The sequence below is a fragment of the Rana temporaria genome, chromosome 1, assembly GCF_905171775.1.
Source record: "Rana temporaria chromosome 1, aRanTem1.1, whole genome shotgun sequence".
Classification (NCBI taxonomy): Eukaryota; Metazoa; Chordata; class Amphibia; order Anura; family Ranidae; genus Rana; species Rana temporaria.
This window is the reverse complement of record NC_053489.1, coordinates 540,908,993-540,915,086: the sequence shown is the minus strand read 5'-3', so window position 1 is coordinate 540,915,086 and position 6,094 is coordinate 540,908,993.

Below are 6,094 nucleotides of genomic sequence, written 5' to 3'. Positions count from 1 at the left end.
CTGGCGTTGTCAGTGGGACAAGGGAACTCTTATCCATGTCTACTGGAGCTGCCCACTGTTCGTCCCTTTTTGGAACTCGGTCCATCAGTTATTGGGCCGGCTTCTAGACAGGACGATCCCCTTGACTCTGAAATTTTACTTATTAGGATTACCTCCACTTAAAATCACAGCACCCTACAAGAAATTGACCGGGTATATCCTCAGAGCGGCGCGCTGTCTGGTGGCTTTACACTGGAAGCGCTCCACCCCCCCCCCCCCGAGGCCCTATATGCCAGGATAAAGGATGTGGAACTAATGGAGAAGATGACAGCCAGCATGCAGGACAGACTGGAGGCCCACGACAAGGTCTGGGAGCTGTGGCATCATCGGGATGACCAGGTAGTCGAACCACACTGATGACTTCCCATCCCATTGATGACTTCCCATCCCATTCCCTTTCCCCCTTCTTCCCTGCCTATCTTCCCTCTTTTTTTGCTGTTTCCTTTCTCTTCTTATTCTTTTCTCTTCCCGTAAGCCCACCAGTGACTCAAGATTGAGACCCGGACCAATATGCATGTTAAGGACCTTGCCCCTTTTTGCGATTCGGCACTGCGTCGTTTTAACTGACAATTGAGTGGCCGTGCGACGTGGCTCTCAAACAAAATTGGCGTCCTTTTTTTCCCACAAATAGAGCTTTCTTTTGGTGGTATTTGATCACCGGTTTTTATTTTTTGCGCTATAAACAAAAATAGAGCGACAATTTTGAAAAAAATGCAATATTTTTTACTTTTTGCTATAATAAATATCATACATTTATATATATATATATATACACACACACACATTTTTCCCCCCCAGTTTTTCCTACCTATTTTTGGTAAAAAAAAATCACAATAAGCGTTTATTGATTGGTTTGCTCCAAATTTATAGCGTTTACAAAATAGGGGATAGTTTTATGGCATTTTTATTAATATTTTTTTTTACTACTAATGGCGGCGATTAGCGATTTTTTTCGTGACTGCGACATTATGGCGGACACTTTGGACACTTTTGACACATTTTTGGGACCATTGTCATTTTCACAGCGAAAAGTGCTTTAAAAATGCACTGATTACAGTGAAAATGACAATGGTAGTGAAGGGGTTAACCATTAGGGGGGCACTGTAGGGGTTAAGTGTGACCTCATGTGTGTTTCAAACTGTAGGGGGCGTGGCTGGATGTGTGATGTCAGTGATCGTCGTTCCCTATATCAGGGAACAGACTATGACTGACATTGCCACAGAGAAGAACGGGGAAGGTTTGTTTACACTCACCTCTCCCCGTTCTTCAGCTCCTGTGACCCGATCATCGGACACCAGCGGCCATTGGGTCCACGGGTCCCGTGGGCACGGTCACGGAGCTTCGGACCGGGTCGCGAGCGACCCACGGCTGGGCTCCTAAAGGGGATGTATATATACGTCCCTGTGCCCAGCCGTGCCATTCTGCCGATGTATATCGTTGTGCGGTGGTCCTTTATTGGTTAAAGTGAAAAAGAAGATCCAAAACACCAAAAAGTCCTTACTGTAAAAAAAAATACTGTAGTGATGTCCTTCCAAATCAACTGTAGGTGTAAAACCCTGTGCTCCCCAGGAGGTAATTAAACTAAAAAATATTTTCTTTCCAGATATCACGACCTTTCAAAGCCAATATTTGCATCAGTGAGTTGTTACCCCTCTTTACAGGTATATCCAGCTCAGCTTTTTCACCTGTTATATGGAAGCCAATGTTGGTTCTATCGATCTCACACAAGCCTCAGATCCAATTTTTTTATTTTCTAAATAGGTTCCTTTAACCGGTTAAGACCCGGACCATTATGCAGGTTAAGGACCTGGCCCCTTTTTGCGATTTGGCCCTGCGTCGCTTTAGCTGACAATTGCGCAGTCGTGCAACGTGGCTCCCAAACAAAATGGAGTCCTTTTTTTCACACAAATAGAGTTTTCTTTTGGTGGTATTTGATCACAAAAATAGAGCGACAATTAAAAAAAAAATGCAATAGTTTTTACTTTTTGCTATAATAAATATTCCCAAAAAATATATTAAAAACGTTTTTTTCCTCAGTTTAGGTGGATACGCATTCTTATACATATTTTTGGTAAAAAAAATTGCAATAAGAGTTTATTGATTGGTTTGCGATTTTTTTCGTGACTGCGACGTTATGGCGGACACATCCGACACTTTTGACACATTTTTAGGACCATTGTAATTTTCACAGCGAAAAGTGCACTGATCACTGTGAAAATTACAGTGGCAGTGAAGGGGTTAACCACTAGGGGGGTGCTGTAGGCGTTAAGTGTGACCTCATGTGTGTTTCTTACTCTAGGGGGGCGTGGCTGGACGTGTTTTGACACTGATCGTCGTTCCCTATGACAGGGAACAGACGATCACTGACAATGCCACAGAGAAGAACGGAGAAGGTTTGTTTACACTCACCTCTCCCCGTTCTTCAGCTCCTCTGACCCGATCACGGGACACAGGCGGCGATCCGGTCCGCGGGTCCCGCTGGCACGGTCACGGAGCTTCGGACCGGGTCGCGAGCGCGCCGCCATTCTCGCGCTCACGATCCACGGCTGGGTTCTTAAAGGGATGTACATGTACGCCCTTGTGCCCAGCCGTGCCATTCTGTCGACGTATATCGTCATGCCCTGGTCCTTATGTGGTTAAGCTAGTGCATTGTTGGTTCACTTACCCTTTCCTTTGATTTACCTTCTAAATGTTTTTTTTCATTGTCTGAATTTTTCACTTCCTGTTTCTCCTCAGTAGGGATGAGCCGAACACCCCCCCCCGTTCGCACAAACTTTTAGAACCCCATTGAAGTCTATGGGACTCGAACGTTCGAATTCAAAAGTGCTCATTTTAAAGGCTAATATGAAAGTTAGTCGTAAAAAACGGGTTTCAGAACCTGGGTCTTGCCCCAAGGAACATGTATCAATGGAAAAAAAAGTTTTAAAAATGGTTGTTTTTTCTGGAGCAGTGATTTTAATGATGCTTAAAGTGATTTTTTTGTTAAATTCCTTTAAATATCGTACCTGCTGGGTGTTACTATAAGAAAAAAGTCATTTAAAACTGCTTGCAGCTTTAATGTAATGTCTGCAATATGTATAAAAATCATTGAGAAAAATAGCATGGGTTTCCCCGCCCCCCAGGTCATTACCAGCCCCTTTGGCCCTATATACTTTTAACAGCAGTATACTGGCAGTGCAAACAAGACAGGGACTGTAGGTTTGTTGTTAAGTATAACCTGTTTTCAATTTTGAACTGGTACTTTTTTAAAGTGTAGCTTCAGCCAAAAAAAAAATGTTTTAAGCTTTTTGGAAAACATAGAGAGGGGTTATCACCCCTGTAACATTTGTTTGGCTGTCTGTGCGCATCTGTTCAGAAGATTGCACCTCACTTTCTGTCCCAATGACAAATGATTTTTTGAAAAATTTTAATTTTTTGTGCCCCTCGGCCTCCTGACTGTGTTTTAAAGGTTCAACTTCACATCTATGCGATGCATCAGAGTATGTGCTTTGCTGCAGAACAGCCTATTAATTTGAGAATGAACTGCCTGCCATCCCTCAATAGCACCAAAGTGCATGAGCCTTTTTTTAATTTTATTTTTTAATGCCGATGCATCAAAATGCATAGTGTTTTTGTTAGCATGCATTTTTATTTTTGTGATTTTTTTTATTTACACACATTATATATATATATATATATATATATATATATATATATATATATATATATATATATATATATATATATATATATATATAATAAAATAAAAAAAAGGCCCATGCACTTTGGTGCTATTGAGGGGTGGCAGGCAGTTCATTCTCAAATTATTAGGCTGTTCTGCAGCAAGGCACATACTCTGTGCGTGTAAATAAAATAAAATAAAAAAATCACAAAAATGCATGCTAACAAAAGCACCATGCATTTTTTTGAGAATCGTGATCTTTATTCTAAGCAAAAGAATGGTAATTTTTCCCAGAATCGTGCAACTCTACTGCTTTTAGGAATTAATATGAGAAACACCAGCAAATCTATTGACGTAGCTTTAGGTGCACACTGTACAGAGGACACAGACAGTACACCACGTGAAAATACTGCAGCTAGTACAATCACCTACCTGCCTGTCAGTAAATTAGGAAGAGCGGATCTAGCTAAACTCAATACAGTGTATAAATATATATACACAACACCTGGGATGCATATATATCCTCTACACATCCTCTGAAACTCTAACTGACTAGCCTGCCTGCTCTAACTAACTCCAAAAAATGACACTCTCTCTCTCTCTCTGTCTCTCTCTCTCTGTAAACCACCAACACACTACACAAGGTCGACTTCCAGGCAGCATTATATACTGTGATAGGCCAAGCATGCGGGTCATAGTGCATGCTTGGCCAATCATCAGCCAGCAATGCACTGCGATGCTGCAGTGAATTATGGGCCGTGACACCCCACTCAAATTTGGTGCGAACGGCCCAAAACCTTCGTAATTCGACGAACGATCGAACATATGACTCGAATACGAAGCTCATCCCTACTCCTCAGTAAGCTTGCCCCCATCATCCGAGCTGTTCTGGCTGGGGGTTAGTCAGCCAGAACAACTTACTTAGCGCAGGAACGTACCTACACCAGGAGCCAAAAGAAAAACTAATACTTAACTCCTCCCAAGTAGCAGTTGAAAACTCCAAGGACCTCAAAGTTATCAATTTTACGGATTTCAATCTGACTATCGATCACTTGAGTTTACTTCAGAAGGGCATGTCTTTCTCGCCGGTGTCCAATATGGACGAGTTTACCGTCTTCAAGGACATAGCCCTCTTCTTACGAAAAGTATTTTTCCGATCATTATACTCTAAAACTGACCAGACGACCAAGACTATCGAACCAATAAATTCAGAAGACCAACGAATGTTGGATATTCTGAACTCACTTTTAGATGAGAACCTAACCCCAAATACTGAACCACTTATCACAGTACGACGGGCTAATCTCCGAATAAAATCTCTTAAAATGCCCCCCATTTCAAAAAACAGGTGGCTACACCTATTTCTGGACATGGTCCAAACGGACCTAGAAAAAATTGACTGGTCGCATAAAACTAAAGACAATCTCTCAAGCAATGAACGCATGGCTTTAAAAGAACTGCAAAACAATAACAAAATAATAATAAAGAATAGTGACAAGGGGGGTAATGTCGTCCTCTTAAAACAGGACCAATACGAACGTGAGGCCAAGCGCCTACTAAATGACGCCTCAACTTACAGAAAATTAGATTCCAACCCCTTACCCAGGGTTGTTGATACTCTAAATTACAAACTGAAGTTAGCGAGAGATGAGGGGCTCCTCACTATGAAAGAACATAATTATTTGGTGGTGACAGACTACAACACACCCACGTTTAACATCATACCAAAAGTCCACAAAAGTCTGATTGACCCTCCAGGCAGACCAATTGTATCTGCCTGTCATGGACCACTTGAGAGAGTGGGAAAATATCTGGACTTACTCCTCAAGGAATTGGTCACCGAGTTAAAGTCATTTGTCCAGGACACACAGCATGTCCTGGCCAAATTAAATGACCTCGATATACCACAGGAGACAGATGACGTCTTGTTGGTGGGAATCGATGTGGAGTCCCTGTATACCTCCATCCCGCATGAGGTCGGTATCGAGGCGGTTGAAACCTTCCTCGAGTCTACATATCCGGCCTCAGGACCCCAAAACGAATTTATTATAGAGTTATTACACCTAGCATTGAATAACAACTACTTCCAATTTTTAAACTCTTATTACCACCAAATAAGGGGGACCTCCATGGGAGCAGCCTGGGCACCCGCATATGCCTGCCTCCACTTGGGCCTTTGGGAGGAGAAAGAGGTGTACACGTCTCCGATGTACCGCCGCCACGTACGAACGTGGTGGCGGTACATCGAAGATGTCCTAATGATTTGGCAGGGACCCCCTGAACTTCTAAAATTGTTTTTGCAGGATTTGAACACCAACAAACGTAATATCCACTTAACATATACTTATCATGCTGAGAGACTGTCTTTCTTGGATTTACAAATAACCCTGAAAA